The 19,129-nt window shown below is 39.1% G+C and overlaps 2 protein-coding genes and 1 long non-coding RNA gene across 6 annotated transcripts in view; 1 reads left to right on the top strand and 2 right to left on the bottom strand.

Annotated features, from left to right (window-relative positions):
* LOC105423285 (agrin) overlaps nt 1–19,129 on the bottom strand; it is a 433,811-nt gene that overhangs the window by 70,069 nt on the left and 344,613 nt on the right. The window lies entirely within an intron of this gene.
* Nucleotides 38–15,240, bottom strand: LOC148935960 (uncharacterized). Its single transcript, XR_016139846.1, has 3 exons — nt 15,170–15,240; nt 2,255–8,401; nt 38–349 (listed from the first exon to the last, which is right to left on the bottom strand). It is a non-coding gene; the product is annotated as an uncharacterized LOC148935960 (long non-coding RNA).
* Nucleotides 14,025–19,129, top strand: part of LOC105433555 (ornithine decarboxylase-like) — a 22,207-nt gene continuing 17,102 nt past the window's right edge. The window contains exon 1 of the mRNA XM_089079448.1: nt 14,025–14,200. The gene's annotated coding sequence lies outside the window, so the exon portion shown is untranslated. The remainder of the gene's footprint in view (nt 14,201–19,129) is intronic.

Here is a 19,129-nt window from a genome sequence, read left to right as displayed (position 1 = left end):
ATCCCTTATCTAAAATATATTAAATATACGCCAGTCGTACATTTATTAAATTATATATTTTTGTTCTATTATTATTATTTTACCGCGTCATTTAAATAACGGCTAATAGCGACGTAGCGATTTTTTTCGGACGCGGATTTTCGACTTTAAAATCCTCTTACGTCGGGCAGAAGAATGTACTCAGTGTTTCCAGTTGTGTCTTCGTTAAGATTGGCCATCTTAATGTAGGACGCGACTACTTGACCTTTCGTCGCTCTGGGCAAGACGTAATTCTACCAGGTTTGTCTTAACGAGCCATACGTCCTCTTATTTACAAGAGTCCCGTGCAGTCGGGCTCGGTCGTGAATGACTGAAATAGAAGAGCTTACTTGAATTAATGACGGTCGTGTAAGCCAAACGATACTTCTCGTCTCTTTCTCGTATTTTTATTTTTACGAGACTCGCACAGATATTTTTAATTTACCGTGATTAGATGAATCATGTCAAATTCGTGTTATTTTATTCATCGAGTCTACTTATCATATTGTGTCTGTTTATAATATAACATTTATATGTACAATATTTATACGTAAGCTTCATAGATAACATGCATATTTGTCGTAAATTATAAATAAGGAGTGAAACTATTCGCTGTTTTACGCTGAATTTGATCTGCGACACATCATAATTTTTTTCATAATTTTGTTCCAAATTAACTCTCTGCGATATTTTTATTCATTCTTGAAATTAGCTAGAATATCGATGGCGATTAAAGTGTACACGAGCTGTGAATGCTGTTCATGTCGGACTTCTTGCTCACGCAGGATTATAATGTATAATTCAGGTAGCGGTTCGGCACGTTCAAAAGTTACTAGTCCGCGTAAGACACGCCTTACTATGTAGAGACGTGCCGTAAAATTAAATTGCGAGATTGTTAATTAAAACTTAACTCTCGTTTAGAGTTCGTTTAATTTCGTCTAATTTCGTTTCTCAGAATTGCAAAGTGTCAATTACAGTTTCGTGGTAAATATAACTGTTAAGAAAGAAAAGAGGAAAGGCAGAAGTCGTCGGGGAAGTCAACGGGGAAAGTTTTCCTGCCTTGTCGAAATCACCTCGGTCCTCGGGAGGGATTACAAGTAGGCGGGTTGTTGCGGGGTGTATGGTAACTGAATGCGGACCATCCTTGAATTCGCCCCCCTGACAAATTAGTGCGAGAAGAGGTCGCCGGCCGTCTCTTTCGCGTGAACATCCCTCGCGCGGCTCCACGTGGGTTCGCGAAAGAATTTAAATGGTAATCCGGGAATAAGTGCCACGGTCGAGAGGGGAGCGAGATTTCCGTGTTACCGCCCTCGTCAACCTTCGTTCCCGAAGAAGTTGTAACTTCTCGCGTTTAAGCCCCGTTTTGCCGTTGTAATCACGGAAAATGCGCGGGGTGTGAGAAGCCGCGTTTTAAATCTTCGTTCTCGCGTAACATCGACACGACTTACAGCTGCGATTTATGCGCGAAATATGAAATTTTAGAAACATGGAACACGTGAAAATCCATTTCCGACGCCGCACATATCAGTCAGCAAAATACGGGCTATCGATCAGCGAGTTTGACGCCGCCGCTCGTGGAAGTGCAATAAGTAAGGCGGGCGAATTGAAACAAATTTAATAAGAGCACTGCACGGCGGTTAGAGGGAAGGGACAAGGGAAGGGGTGGTTGTGGATAGTTCGAAACTCGATATTAGCTCGCCGCGCAGCAACTTTTGAACGTGCCGAACCGCTACTTGAATTATACATTATAATCCTGCGTGAGCAAGAAGTCCGACGTGAAATTCACAGCTCGTGTACATTTTAATCGCCATCGATATTCTAGCTAGTTTCAAGAATGAATAAAAATATCGCAGAGAGTTAATTTAGAACAAAATTATGAAAAAATTATAATGTGTCACAGATGAAATTCAGCGTAAAATAGCGAATAGTTTCACTCCTTATTTATAATTTATTTTACAAATATGCATGTTATCTATGAGACTTACGTATAAATACATATAAATGTTATATTATAAACAGACACAATATGATAAGTAGACTCGATGAATAAAATAACACGAGTGACCATTAACTAATCGTTAACGCTTCAGAATCCAGAATGCGAGCATACATATTCACTATGATAATCATAATATTCTAATATTAAACATTCATTGAATTTAATATTTCATAATAGTTTTGAATCCGCTGTAAATTGAATATCTAGATAGAAGTAATATCGTGAGCGCGTGCTTGCCATAGCGCCGGTTTTCAGGCGGTATATTTCCACAATATAGAAACGAAAAAATAGTAATATCTGGCTTCTTTCTTCTATTCAAAATTGCAGTTTGCGTAGCAAGAATTTATTGGGAAGCTTATAGCGCCCCGAAACATATTTTCGTCATAATTCGAAAGCTTGTGCAAGCAATTCTTGCGGATTAAGGTCTATCAACCAGATACTACAGACTTAATTTATACCACTCGATATTACTCGCGTTATCATTGTCGATTATGTTTTACATGCCGCGAGTAAGGATGAACTGGCCGATCGTTATTAACAGTCGAGTTTCGAGCGTAATGCCAACGCGTCAATCTGCATTAATGTCGACGAGCTGCGGTCACGGTGTTATCAAACGAAGAGGATAGATTTGCGTCCGGATTTGCAATCACTCATTTATGTCAATGATTCATTTCGGTCGGGTCTTCTTTTTCAACAAATTTGCTGTAAGCAAATTCCTTATTAAAATTATTGCAATGAAAAAGCTGGCTAAATCTTGCTCTATTAAAATTTTTATAAATTTTTATAAACAATTTTTTTAAGTGATCTATAAATAAATAATCAATTAATATTTAAACGTATAACGTCCATAATTATTGTTGTATATTGTATAAAACAACGGGAAACACATGTTGCCCGTGTAGTCACTTTTGAATAATGCATTAGTAATGATGCATTAGTAATGATAGCGTTTTCGCAGATAAAAGTACGTGGGTGGTCCTCGCAGAACAAAAAAAGGGCGGACTCGACCGATTCTCCTTCCGACGTGGCATTCACCTCATTTTCATGTCACTCTTAGTCATTCCAGGTCAAACAAGCGACCGAAGATCCCTCGTGTCGTGTCGGGTCTCTCGCCCTTCCTTCTCTCCACGTCATTATTTTCCCATACATACAATTAGCGTGGGACTGTCCGTGAATTAGCGGCGTGACGTTTTACGACCGGAGGAGACGACAGTCGTCGCAAATGGTTGCGACCGAAAGACACCTCGTGTTCAGCGAGCATCATGTGTCTGCGCGAAGGTGTCTTCAATTACACACGAACGCAAAAGAGTTGTCTAACGCATCATTTTCGAGACGAGCCAATTTCGCGTCGTTACTCTCTCAATTACGGACTATTATCGATAGCGATCAGGGCTATTATTATCAGCGCAATTTTTCAACTTTATCGAATCACCCGCTGGAATACTAAGTCTCGTACGCGATTGTCTATTTCTGTCTCTTTTCCTCAGCGGTTGTTATTTTATTCGCGTTTTCATCCTGAGAAACCTCCAAAGATAAATGATTCCGATATTGTCGATGGCCCATGTGCGATGTCACTTCCTGCTGCAGTTTCATGGTGCACGCACATCGGCACGATCACCCTCATTAGCGTTTATAGCATTCGGTTGTGCGATGAATTAGTGTTATTAGACGTCGCCTAATATACCTACCGGAAGCTTTGTCATCCCTGCAACAGGTGGTTACATCGAAACGTGAGCTATCACACGCGCAATTCACGCCGAAGAAAATATGGTTGCTGGATGGTACGCTAGACTTTCTTTCCGTCCATAATATGCGTCTTTTTACAAATATCGGCCGCAAATGGTTGACGCCATTGTAAACATCTAATGGGACATCTCTATTTCGATAATGATAAATCTGTACTAAAAAAAAAAATCTACCGCAGCATTGCGATTCCTTTTACACCGATCGATAAATTAATTTCAAATACAGAACTGACATGTATTCTCGTTTCGGTTGGAATATTCCTATGCTATATCGGTCCATTTTCAACTACGAATCTATCATTGATCATCAATCATTGATATCTGCCAATTATTACGCTAATGGTCCCTGTAATCACCAGGGATGTATCCGGCGATTGTTCTCTCTCTAATATATCACGCATAGTCGCATGAAATGACCGTTAGATTATCCGTTAAGTCAAAGGGATCCATGAATTCGGTTAAACGATCCCTCGTACACATGCGTAAATAATTAATGCTAATTTATACTCAATTCGGACGTATTTGTTCTTAATCCCGAGCGTCGGAGACACCTTCGGATATTCTCTTTCTCAACAAGCGATTTAGTTCTCCTCGCTTCATAAAGTGAAATTACAATTTGATTTTGTTACGTTCGTGATTTCCTTGCGGGAACGATCTCCTCCGTCGTCTTAATTGCTACCAAAGTGATCAAGAAGCGGAACGTTTTGAAGCGGCATCTAATTATCCTATAGAGCTCGTGAACAGTAATTCGATAATCGCGGTCAAATTTGCCGAGGTCTGTATATTCTTGGTTGCTTGCTTTCACGGTCACGGCTCTTGCTAATTAGATCAACCTCAAGTAAATCGCGGTCGTTCTATTTATCAAAAATTTTGCTCTTGTTATTTATCTTTTCAGGCGTTTGAACGTGGTCGCCGAGTGAAACTCTCGATTGGTGAACTCGAATGTCGCCTGAGTTTGATGCACGCAGGCTGCGAGAAAAAGCTCGATAGCCCGAAAAATTCGCTCAACTTTGACTTTACGCCCGTAAAAGTTATTAACAAAATTAATATAAAAAAATAGCGATTTGTGTATATAATACAATTAATTCAATTACATTCGTTCGTAGATTGAAAAAATGATTTTGTTAAAGTGTCTCTAAAGAAGACGCTCAAGCAGGTTGCTAGAATATCAACAATTTATGTCTTTTAATATTATTAGCATTATTAGGTTAAGAGTCCTATATATAACTATTTTGATGATCTATGAAAATTATTTTCAAATCTATATGCGTCTAAATTTTTAAATATTTTAACAAAATGATCTTTTTCACGCAGGTTCGATCGCGAGGTACATTTTTCGCGCCGTCTCGGCACGTCGCGTGGTTCGAACGATTAAATCGAACCGTCGATTTTCGGTCGCGCGATTTCTTCCTCCAGATTTGCCATTCGTTTCCGCGCAAACGGCAATTCTGCGTGTGTAAAACGGGTTTCGATCGGGGACACGGATGATCCCTGCTTATTGAATCGATTCGCGCCCACGGTACTTTGTGCGTTTAACACGCGAGTAACTTCCCTCCGCGCTATCGCATAATGTGTATTTATGCTAACGGCCCGGCCCGTCGGTGGTGCATATCATGGCGTTACACATGCACCGGGTCGTAAATGTAAATGTGCACCGTGCCCAACGTGCACTCGATCATTCGTATGCATCGCGCGATTCGCGGTATTCGCGCGTCAAGCAGACTCCGTTTAAGTCGTTTACGCGCAACAATCCGATTTCCCAAATCGAAGCGTTTTGTTCCCCCGCCCGCTCCTCGACACTTGCTCTCTTCTCTCCCCCCTCTCTCGCTTTTTTTTATTATTTAACTAGCGTCGCGTGAGTAACCGCAAATATCAAGAATAGCGGGCCATATAGCCATCCGTCTATTCGTGGAAAGCGCACGCGATAGGCAATAACGCTGTTTGAAATATTTACATGGTATCATCCGGCAAATTACACGTCATACAAATACGTCATGTGTACGGGTGACGGTTTGTTTACAGTTAAAGAATTATTTGCTCTCAACGGCTCGATAACGCAACGATACAGAAAGAGTGTCGTGCAGCTCAATTTTTTTTTTACGATATTTCGACTGAAAAAAAGAGATCGGAGTATCGCGTGGTCATTTCATTCAAAAAGAGATTTTACGCTTTTTTGCCGGGTTGCTTTTTTTTTAAATGTAATTTAGTTTTGCGCAATTTAAAATGAAATACAATGTATGAGTTAAATTTAGAGTTCTTTCTTGAGCTTTTCAAAGTAACGAAAAACCATATATTTGTATCTTTTCTTCGCCTTTTGTCTCATATATCGGGTGATCCGCGCGGATATAAACCATCATCGTTTTGCCGTACCCGAGAAGTGACTGAGTTCGGGACGCGAATCGTGTATATCCAAATTGAACGGGAAATTTAGTGGCCTGTTCCGCGAATCTCGGGTATCCTCATCGAAGCATTCCGTACTCCTCCTCCCATCCCTTCTTTCGATCGTGAAAGCCGAAACCCTCCCGTTTCAGGTGGCCGCTCGAAAATCGCGGAAACTCGCCGCTCGCGCTGTTGAGTGCCAATCAAGTGGAGGGACTCGAAACTGTCTGCGAACTGATGCCAAACCAATCGGAGTGTCGAAAACGCGTCGCAACCAACGCAGGCCCCTTTGCCGTTACTTTTTCGCGACGTGTCATTTCGACCATCGACTCTTGTCATTCCACTTCTGCACGGTGCACATGCCATTGACTCGTCATTTCTCCTCTGTGGTACCATCGGCTTACCATTTCTCCTTTTTTTTTATACCGAGTATCGATTATTCGCATGGTTTCGTCGGTTGATGTTTATTCATTTTACTGTCATTTACCGCGATAGCGCGGTTGACGAACAAATAAAAAAAAAATGTATATATATTTAGATATATGGTTTATTAATATAATGTCTTTGTAAAATCTAATTAATTGGAAAAAAATTAAAATTAATAGCAATCTTTAATAAAATCGCTAAGGATCATGTGCTTACTGATAATCATTCATTAATAAAAATTAATTAGAAAAAGGAAAAAATATTAATAAACCGTGTAAGCATTTTTTTCTAAATCAAATTATCTTTCCTTTAAATTAAATTATTATTATAATTATAAATTTTATAAAATCTTTAAATTTTGATGTTTAGAGAATATAGATTCTTTAAATGTCAAAATCTAAAGATTTAGTAAAATTTCCTGTAATCACTGTATTTCTTAATTCTTCAGCATGGTTACAAATGCGTATAATTGTCCTTATTTAAAGTCTTTCTCTCGGGAGGCGCGGTTTTATTATGTGGGATATGTAATGGACAAAATGCGGCGTTATGTAATTGCGGTTAACACGTGCGCTCTGCGGTGCGCTCGCGCGAGGCACGAGGTATAAAACCAGTGCCGCGCTCTAATCAACTCAGGCAAGTTAATCGGCTTGTAACGGCTTTATGACACATACGGTGTACTTTAAATAAGGCATGCTCGCGCCCGTTAACCGGACTAAATGCAAACGGATAGTTTGCAACATGCTCGTGCGCGCGCGCGCGTCCTGGAACCCCTTTGCAATTCCCGCCGCTCTCCGCGAAATGAAATTTTCGCGAGACAAAGTGAATGCTGGAGGGGAACGAGTTAATTGCGAATAGTTTAATAATGCGCAAGCTGCCCGACCGAGCGTTCATAATGGAACGCTTACGCAGTGGTCACCGTTGCGTACCGTTCGGTCAATTATCGTTCGGCCGTGTAATTAGCAACAACGTTATTACAGTCTTTGATTGTGATAGTTTCTTTTCAGGTCGGAGAAAGAAAGAAAAAAATCTGGAATTTATATATAAACTAGCTTTTGTGAGATTTTTAAAATCTACCTCTTACATCTTTAAATCTCTCTCGATACTTAAAAAAAACAGAATGTTGATATTTAACAGATCCGGCTTTTGTTAAACAATTAAAATCCATCTATTGTAAACATTTCTTTTTAAAAATATTTCAATTTACGAGTATGAATTATTTTTGAATAATTTCAACTTTGTGATTTCTTTATTATATAAGAACAAAAGGCTTTTGCAGTTAGCGAGTATAAATACTATGAATGATCAATTACCCGTGAAAAGAGTGGGATGCAAACATGTTTTCGTGAGTTAAAGAGACCTAATAGAATCAGGAATTTCGGTTCTAATTGGGATGTCAGTCTGATTTCCTTAAAAACATCATGGATTTCACTTTAGGAAATCTATGAAGATTTCATACAGGAAAACTCCCGAAATCGGTAAAGCAAACGAACGAAATATAAAGAGAGCAAAATATAAAATGCGGACGCAATGTCGTTACATCAGTGCACTATCAGTTGCGCTGATCCGGATAACGAAATTTGTTGTGTAATGTCATTTTGCCGGTCGATGGGACGTCATCGGTTCGTCGATATTTGACTATCGGCTGGCTGGTCCTGCGAACAAGATTACCGGAAGCGCGAGTGCCGGGCACGGGAGATCAGAGAGATCAGACTCCAGAAGGACGAGGGCATACGATGATGGTGGTATGTGAGTGTCCGCGGTCAGCTAAACCCTGTACAGTCGTTAACCCTGCGCATCCATGTCTCTGCGTCGCGAAATCTCCCTTAATCTGCTCCTGGAACGTTTACACCGGTGGTTAAAGCCCGAACTTAAAATCTCAGGAGAGGGAACAGGCGGGATGTGCTGTCGCGGACAGTAAATCCCGGCGTACTGCCTTATATCACGTTCTACGAGAAGGGGTAAGCGTGTATGTAATGCAAATGCAGAAAATACCCCGGTGGCCTTTCATGAATTTACGTTACGTTGTTAGGTCTATGTTTTTATAATACTTTTTTAATGAATGGCTGGAAAAATATATTATTATAGTATTCTTTATGTAATACTATGAAAGCATTTTACAATTAGAAAAAGTAAAAAATATATCAATAATTTTCAGTAAAATCGTATCTATGAAGCAAAACAAAAATTTTATGCTTTACAGAATAGAATTTATTTACACTTCTGGTCATTTTACAGCCAAAGAAGGAAATTTTATGCTTTATACATATATATATATATATGTGTGTGTGTGTGTGTGTGTGTGTGTGTGTGTGTGTGTGTGTGTGTGTGTGTGTGTGTGTATATATATATATATATATATATACTTCGTACTTTTATATTACTATTTTCGATTTTATACTACGATCTATTTTTTTACTTTCTTTTATATTTCCATATTTTCTCTTTAAAAAATATCTCAATTCTCAATGGAGATTAGAATAACGGTCAATTATTTTGTAATACTTCTAGTTATATTCGCATGTGATTAATGTAAATGACTTAATTAATCACATTTCGCGAAAATATTCTCGTTTCTCACGTAGTTTCAGAAATGCGGTCGCTAAGCGAGCCCTGCTGGTTTGATTAACCAAAATAGATCGTTTACGTTCTACGAGAAAGCCGTAACGGCACGCGGCCGGAAGCAGCACGGAAGTCTCCAACGCGGATATCCTGCGTCGCCCGGCCGGCCGACGCAGATTTATATCGCGTATATTCCGCCACACGGTCGATTCGATGACACGGCCGATCGGCCATGCACACGTCCGAGAACCTGTGCAAAGCGCATTCGGCGAAGGCACGCACACGCGATCATGCGATCGGAAAATGAAATTTGTTACTCGCAATATCGAGGAAATTCTGCGGTACAACGAGACGTCAGATAGTATTGTAGTAAATAGTATTGTTTGACGCTCGCTTCGAACTTGCATTCTACTTATTAACGTTCATACAGTATAATATATGAAATGAATAAAAATATGTACATACGTACATGCACCAATAAAGAATATCGGAAAAAATTTTAAAATGTCGCTCGTTCATTCAGCAATATGTGCATCGAAAGCGGATGGTCTAAATAAACACGGTTTGCCGGTACAGCATTCCTTCGAACGCCGGAAAGTCCCATCAGGGACCAAATTGTATATGTCGCATTATCGAACATAATTGAGATCACATTTGCACGATGCACAAACAATTTTAACCGCACGCATGTCGGATGTAGCATGTCGCAGGAAGCAGAGGCGGGATATTGCGAGAGGGCGGTTGAGAGAGACTTCTGCATCGACATTTGATCGCGAGTTCCGTTTCCATATAGCGAGCAAGGCTTGCATTGCTGGCTGAGAAACGAGGTATCGGTTTGCTGGCGGAATCAGTGCCGCCGGAAGTGCAGCCTGGATCGCATCCTGCCCTGCTGCGTTCGCTTTTCCGCGAATGTTATAGGGCATCCTGGTTAGATCCTGCTCAGCAAGCGGATTGGAAGGTGGAAAGCGGTGAAATCATCGAACGTGCCTCCTCCCCTCTTCCCCCGACAAAAGTGAGTGAAAAAATCTTACGGGAAAAGGCGATACGATTTGTCGTAAAGATAAGGAAAAAATAATGCTGATTGTACTGGCGCAAGTAAATTTTTAGTTGCAATTTTCGAGATAAAAGAGAGAAGATTTTTAGATGTTTTTATCCAAAAAGATTCGAGTGACTATTTCTTTCCTAATTTTGTAATAATATTTCGTTTTATTGGTGACTCTTATTTCATTTATAGATAATTTATACGCCGAAGGAATATTCTCTCTATGCGAAGATAGTTTGGCTTCATCAGGGCGTAGAACATTATTCTCAAGTTGTAGTTGATTACCCTAACGCGATTAACAGCATGATACACATGCTCCTTCACTTCTGCACTCACGCTGTTGTATCACTTAATGTCACTTCACGTGATAGCGCTAAGCTTGATATTAGTGCGGCGGACACCGAGTCATTTATCATCATAACAAATTTGTCCATTAACCGAATCGAAACTTCAACAGTTTCACGTTGCAATATGTACCTATTGTACTCAGCGACATGGCAAATTTTAAAATTCTCCATAATAAGTAAAATAGAAATATTGTTACGCATTATGTTTATTTTCCCTTGTTTCTGTTTACCCTGTTTAATTAGCAACATTACGTTTCATTACAGATTCAGAATCTTCTTACAAAGCGAAATTTAACGAAGTAATTAAAACTAATACTTATTTATTTGTACACTACGTACGAGTAAAATCATTCGTTATTAAAGATTTTCCCTAATCCCATATAGATTTCGAAAATTTCCTTAGAGACCGGGCGAATCTAATTTCTTTCACGTGTGCGAGTTCAGCGGGATGGCCCCCCGTATCTCTTTCTCGGATCTCTAGATGCGCAATGCGGAACAACGTGCGAAACAATACGGCGGTCGAGCACCGGGGAAAGAAACAACGGTGGCGCGGCGGTTCGCGCGGAAGCGATAACTGGCGAGATAACAACGAGGCGCGTTATCGCGCGACTGAATGGCACCATTACCGGTTTAATACGGTCTCTCATCGCGCCCGCCAACTGCATTACGCAACGATGCGCCGCTCTGCCTTGCGCTCGCTGGTACATACATAGGGGAGGGTAGCAGCCGGTCGGTCGGCAGGTATACCGAGACAGATAGCCTTTCGGGACATTGAGCGCGTCCTGTTCGATTGAACATCCTGCAACCGCGCGCGCGATTCTATTTGCCGGACATATGCGACCCGTATCTATTTGCGCTGTCTACCAGCGCGACTATATGTAAGAGCGAGACCCCGGCTGGATTTAATTACCCTCCGCTCCTCCGCGTGTTGTACCATGCTCATCTCGCCAATATGTCCGCAAGTTAAACACTCAGCGTTCCGCTGAAGTTTAATCGCTGTCGCACGCAAGGAAGAGAGATAGAAAAAACGAGTAATCTCCCGTTTTTATTAGACAAAGTGCGCAATTCTCTACGGAGAAAAATAGATTAGTCTTAAATCAAAACAAATATTCTCGTATGTAAGCAAGAATATTATAATCTTCTTAAAAATTTTAATCTTGTTTGAATTTATATTGACGTAAAGTATTATTGAATCAGTATTATTACACTACTCTTTGTTCTGAAGTGACACATGAAGTAAACTGCAAAATTCACAAAACGTTGATATTCAGCAATTATGATATGCATAATATCCATAAATGTTTAACTTTTAACCTTTGAAATATTATTTTTATTTAACTTAAGATTAAAAATCGTCTGTTTGAAGATTATATTCTTGCTTACATGGGAATACATAATTTTGCTTTAATATTTGATTTAACATTATTTTTTTCTATGTAGAATGAAAATAAATAATATTACATAAATAAATAGATAAATAATATTACATAGATAAATAGATAAATAGATAAAATAATTTTCTAAAATAAGAATATCCATTCTTTAAAATACGCATTCTTTTGCGAGCTAATTGAAGAAATCGTCTATCATATCTTTTTGACTTCTCATATCAAATATATCTTGATCCGTAGTTTCAGTTATATTTTAATAAAAATTAATTTCAATCTAATCTAACTATTTAAATGAGCTGAAACATTAAAATATATATAACGGGGAAAAGACCACGCAAATGCACGATGCTGTATGCAAATGTTTCTGTCCGTATGCTCCGATGATATTCGTTTAAAATGTTAAAAGAAACGCCCCTCGGCTACTAACTACCTGAAATGCGGAAATCTGCAGCATGCGGAATGCTTTTTGATGACGAGATTCGCAATTGAAATGCACGTGTAATCGACACCGTGCGCGTTTTCGCCCCTCTCTACGACCCCCCTCGGCGCGTTACCCCGTTTGACAATATATCGCAACGTGCAGGCAAATCGATGCGAACGCTAATAGCTCGTGTCAGCCATTTTTCTTTTCTCTTCCTGATCCGAGTGACCACATCCGGACGACCGGTTATACAACGTCGACAAGGCCGGTCTGACAAGGGTGCGAGCGAGGGAGGCAAGGAGAGAGGAGGGGAAAGGAGGGGATTAATATTGTATTTATTCAAATGGACCATTACACCATGCCGGTCGTATCCGCGGGATGTACGGCAAAATAAATGGACTCCTCATGTAAATCGAATTTTCTTTTTCGAATGTATCAATATTTACGACATCACGAAATTGCGTAGCCGAGTATCCGATAAGCAAGAGATATGTTTATCAATCGATATATTTGCTTATATAAACTGCATTTATCTAAAAAATCCTCGATGTTACTTTGATTCCTGGGACAAGCATCAGGACCAGAAACATTAATACGAGAGTAATTTCTCTTTTGCATTCCTTATTTTTAGCGAGAGATAAATCGACTCTTATTTCCATAAGGATGGAATTCAGGAAAAACATTTTCCTGTTGTCGAGAATACGCAAAATATATTATTTGCGCGCAAACAGTATTGCGAAATGCTCGCTGATTTTTGAAAAGTGCAAAATATGGTCGAAAATATGTTTATGGGGATTTGCGTGAGAGTTCAAGCAGAGCTTTATCGGACACGAAATTATTTGTGATATCTGATATTTAACGACGTATCGCTGCACATATTAAAAACATAGGTATTCGATATGGCCCTTTTTTTCCATATTCGTCACAAGTCATTTTGTTGAAATGTTACATACACCCCCCTCCACACACACACACACATGTATTTTTTTATATAAGCTTTGGTGATCGAACGAATAATAATCTGCCGCGATGTAATACACGCGATTCGATATCGAAGTTTTGGCTCGCACGGGTGCACTAAAATCGCCACGATTGTCATTCGTAATACTCGGCGACATTTTGCGCCAAGTGAAATTTATATCCGTTGACTCGATTGTCACTATGTGTACACTAATTTCGTCACGTTCAACGAGTAACGTGTGTTGAAAATAGCGTTTGACACGCGCAAATGCGTGCGACGATTTCTGACGAATCGTTTGGACGTTTTCCAGTCGATTTATATATCCATGCGGACGCATAGACACACACGATGATCGATTTTTTTTTGTAGCTTTTTCACTTTTCGGTTTCACGTTTCGGTTTCGTTACTCAAATTGTATCCGACAAGACCGCGGCCACAATTGTTGTTTATGTTGTATCGTGTTTTATTTAAACATAAATCATTTCATTTTAAACATACATATGTATTATTGCTTTTTAAAAGAGTTGTGTCATGTCATTCTTTGTTAATTCCAAGTATTAATAACATAATGTTTATAATACATGAGATATATATATATATATATATATACATATATATGCAAGATATGATAAGAAAGTGATACTTGCAAACAAGATAAAAAATCAAGTGATACTTGCAAACAAGATAAAAATCTTATTTCGCTGATAAGACGAAACATTGACGTATATAAAGATATATAAAGATTCGACATCAGATGTAATATAACTAATAGTCGTCATATTTCGCGATATGACACACTCGTGAATCTCCAGAAGTGATAACTTAATGCACTGATATCGTTGGAATTATATTTAAATACGACAATAATATTGAGTGACCGGCATAAGTAAAATCCAGAAGAAATAAAAAAAGGTAAAAAAAAATAGTATTTTGTAGTTAAAATTGTAGCAAGTGTGTGTGGTGTGTGTGTGTGTGTGTGTGTGTGTGTGTGTGTGTGTGTGTGTGTGTGTGTGTGTGTGTGTGTGTGTATTTAAGGATTGTAATTATATAGTTGTAAGTAATATTTCTTTATTTTAGGCAAGAAAAATGTTTTAAATGTCTAGCGAAATGTGATTTAGATTATATTCTAGATAATATATAATATATTATAAGTGTAACGCAATAATTGACGCAAAAGATCTTGTGAATTCGAAAATATCAACAATAAGTTTCCATTGAAACATTAGAAAAAAATTATTATCTTGGTATACAAATCTTGCGTTTTGGTGTACATCATTTCAGCTACATTTTAAAAGATCACTTATTTTATAATATCAGCATTTAAAACTCATAAATTTCTCTTGCTTTTCCACTTCGTACTTTCATTAATTCCATTTAGTAGGCAGTTGTAGGAAAACTTTGCTCTTGCATCGTTGTCTGTCTCTTCACAGTAATCTGAATAACAAATCGTGTAAACACTTTATCTCGAGAGATCATTGAAATGCTCAACTCAAATACTTTGTAAACAAATATGCAAAGATTACAATCAAATCTTCAATTTACATCGTTACTTCACCGTTCATGGCGTGACGTGAATTATTTATTTTCAACATATGCGATAAATTATTATCTTCGGTAGCGTGCAGAGAATCGCCTATACTTTTCCTAAATATAGATCGACTTATTATTTCACAAGTAGAGAAACAATGATGATAATCGTATTTAGTGTCCAGAGCGAAGTGTGTACGACGCTGTAAGTATCCAAGAACTGACCAGTAGGGCAACGACAATGTTCCGTCGCGAATTATAAATTCGTGAATACGTAACGCAGCAAGGACACGCGGGGGTTCTCTTATGTACATTCATACCATCGCATACATATTCATGCGGATAACATGATACCTGTGGCGATTCGCCTCTCGCAGCGTCCTTTTAATTCTGAAGTCGGTGCGCCGGCTGTCGCAAAGTTACCGACACGCACAGAGAGAATAAACTGGTCGATAGGCATATAAATCGAGTATCGCGTGAAAATGATAACGCTGCAGTTTTAACACCACGATAACGATAATGATGACAACATCGGCATGATGCTGCAACGTTAGCATATCGCATTCGGTCGAAGTACAAGCAAGGCGAGACGATTTCATAAGAAAAAAAACTGTCACTTTTGACACTTGATACTTGACATTTGATACTTGCATTTTTTAGTTTAGGAATTCACAAAAAAGTATGCAAAATATACTATTTAATTATTTTAATGATTTAATGAAATGGTTGCTCATAAAATATAATATATACACTAATATTGGCGTGGTTTCAGGTTTTCTCGCTTCTTTTTCCTTGCATTTCAAAGCATTCAGTAAATATTCTTTTATTTTCTAATATATTCTCATCGTGCACACGACCGGCATGTTACATGCAGCTTGTCGTTGAAAATACAGGCGACCGGGGGAGAGGGAAATGGACTACGTGCGCGTGAGGCAACATGCATTTTCTTGTGGTTTAAAGTCTCAAGTATACGAACATTGCGAAAAAGAACCGTGTTCTTCGTGTTTTGCATATCCATACAACCGCGGCGCCTGCGTTATTTTCCTCGTATATGGCTTATGTTGCAGCGATTATATTGCGTTACACGGCGAAACTCTGCTATAATAATGCCACGTGTTGCTGACACCTAATGTCGATAATGATCTCGATAATGGCAACAATACGCTATTGGCCGACACGTCCGGCGCTGGCACACGCGAACCCAAAGAATCTCGTTCTTTTATCTTGGATCAACGTTTCTTGAATTCGCCCGACTTTGTTGGATTTTCCTGGAAACTCAACAAACCTATCCACTCTCTCTTTTTCTTTCTTTACTCTTTCTCTCTTTCGAAAAGCCTGACATCTTTAAGTCTCACGCAAATCGATACTCTTAATCTTTCTTCCACCTCCTGACGTTAATTATGCAAAGTGAGGGTGATTAAATAGCACATCGTGCGCCGCAATCGAGTACGAAAATCAAGTGCGACGAGAATCATTTTTAATATCTAGGCAACGTCAGCTGCAACGCTGGTCCCGCTTCGAACTTTGGCCTCCCGTTCCTTTCGAGATCTTCTTCTTTCTCTGCCCTCCCCCCCTTATGCTCGGTGAATTGCAAATTCCCCGCAAAGAGTTTGTTTTCGCGATCTTCTCGCGCCTTTTCTTCTTTTCTTCGGCGATTCTTGGTAAGTTACAATTGGGGGACAACACCTTACTCGATATTAAATCTGACAGATGGCTGCGAGAGTTCGATATATTCATCTGTTTTGCATAATACGCGGTAGATTTGTGATACGGATGCATTAACATAATGTAGAACGCATAATCTCCCGTTAAATTCCAACTGTTATTACGTTCCGTTTTGTCTTATCACAATGAAAATTTTTCATAAACTTGTTTTAAATAAATTGCATAACCTTCGTGAACTGTAATGCGTGAATTATAAAAACAATTCTATAATCGTGATATAAAAGATCAAGTCGGGTCAGAGGGGATGATTTACGGCGCCGCCGCAAATACGGTGGATGTTCTTCGGTTTTTCCGACGAGCGACGACAATTGCCCTCCGGAGAGTACGGAGAGCTTCGTAAAACCGGAAGTAAAGAGCCGTGGCTCGAAATGTCACGGGGCTCATTGTTCATGAACGTGGTGCGGCCAATGGCCCACGGCGTGCCATCGGACCGGAAACGGCGGTCCCGGCCAACTTTAGCCGCGAAACTTTTCGGATTAGTTTCTGCCCTGTCCAATCGTTACGCTGAAAATTTGCTAGAGAGGTAAATTGCTCCGATGGATTTTAGGAGTCGCGCGAATACGTGCTAGCAAAAGTGCGATACACATTAATGCGCGAAAATCCTTAATTCGAAATATATCTCAATGTGGAGAGTAGAATACATATTAATAAAATAAAAATATTAGATAATTGAAAATATGAAAATATTAGATAATTTATTTTTTACATTATTTAACAAATTTATTTTTTATAATATTTTAAAATAATTATCTAATTTAATTACTTTCCTCAAATTATTTCGAATTCTAAAATTATTTTGAAAATTAAAGCCAAGAAATTTTGGTTGCTATATTAATGCAGCCTTTATTATTTAATGGCTCTTATGTTGAAAGCGCTTAATTAGTCACGTTTGGGGGAAGATTTCCGGAGTTAAGTGGGATAGAATGCCGAATGTGCGCGGTCGCGTGTAGGATTGCGGCGATTTACGGGACGTCCATTTTCGGGCCGCGAAATGCAATATGTTTGCAGTCGACGAGAACATAAATTTATGATTTACGGGGATAAAGGAACATACGCGAGCTCGCGCGCGGGCGTGTTACGGTCGCGCGAAAATGTGCGCGCGAAAATGTGCGCGCGAGCGCTCGCGGATTTACGGGACGACACGCGTTTATGATTCGCCAAACACCTGTTCATGGACTATAAGGGAAAATGTATTTACAGTCTAGACGAACCGTCATAAATTTGTAATATAAGAGATTTTGCCCTTAGGATTGAATCAAGGGAGAGGATAAACGGATCTATCAGAATAACTGTTTAGGTATTAAGTTAGACTACATTAATATTTAAAATACGGGTCCAATTGTTGCATACGACAATTATTACAACATTGCAATATTAAAAATATTAATTTTTAATTATATTCAGTCATGTAAATAAATTAGAGAAATTCGAACGCGAAGAGATGTATGTTAGAATTGAGAATAAAATGGAATTATTTCTTTTTGGATTGGAATTAAATTTGTATATACATAATTCTTTCAAGTATGACACCAAAAATTTAGTAATTTACACACAAATTAAGAATTGAAAAATTATTAACCGTTTGTAAGTTTGCATAAGTTTTAAACTACTAGCCAAATAAATGTACACATTTTATTAAAAAATAAATATAATAGGAGAGAGACAGGTAACAAATATTTACACTAATTTCCACAGAAATAACTTGCAAAATTTTCCAGATGCATTTAAAATTGTGTCGTTTTGCCGGAACAGTGTTGCGCAAGACTATGCGCGTGTGTCCATGATGTATTTGTTACAAGCTATCGGAGAAAGTACCCTCGCAGACGTCGTGGTGAGTTTATGATTTAGGGTAGCATGTAGGTTTTACGGGCCGTGAAGAAATATATGTGTAATTTCTGTGTATGATCCCGCTGTGTGTGCCGAGAGACTTACGACATAATACCGCGCCAGTACACGTGACAGATAGAGTGACACCCCTCGATATACCGTTTTTATCGCGGATAAAACGTCTGTAACGTCGTGACGCAACGACGCAACAAATTTTATATTTGTCTCGCGTTTATGTTTGCAATATAAATAAACTGTCACATTGAACGGAGGGAAGAAGGGCGGAAGGGAGGAGGGGGGGGGGGAGGAGGGCACGCGACATAGAAGCGACGGCAGCGACACGGATTCTATATTATCTTTCAAAATTGTATAAAATAAAATTTATTATTTACAACGATTTATAAAAGTAACATCGAATTTATGAAACGCTGGCGCGACATGTCCATTTCCCGTGAATAATGGAGAACGAGAATTTTTCCACGAGTTCGTTATTCTTTATGCTTTCGCGTTTTACGCTTCTAAGCGAGCGTAATTTGGTTTACACGGTATATAAATTCTGCGTTTATTCGCCGCGTCGTATAGCGTTGTAGAGCGGAGACGTAGATTACGATTATTTACGCGGACGTGCTCAATCTAAATTCGAGGACCGTTGCGCCGGTAATCGCTCGAATAGCCCCGAGCAGTTTCAATATTCCGCGGCAACCGCCGCGTTCCGGAGCGTCCGGACTTTCCCTCCTTTCTTTTTGTATCCCGCCAGTTTTC

Source organism: Pogonomyrmex barbatus, unplaced genomic scaffold (assembly GCF_055798465.1).
Source record: "Pogonomyrmex barbatus isolate J1 unplaced genomic scaffold, ASM5579846v1 scaffold3, whole genome shotgun sequence".
Classification (NCBI taxonomy): Eukaryota; Metazoa; Arthropoda; class Insecta; order Hymenoptera; family Formicidae; genus Pogonomyrmex; species Pogonomyrmex barbatus.
Note: the sequence above shows the minus strand (reverse complement) of the source record. Positions and strands in the feature narration are given on the sequence as shown.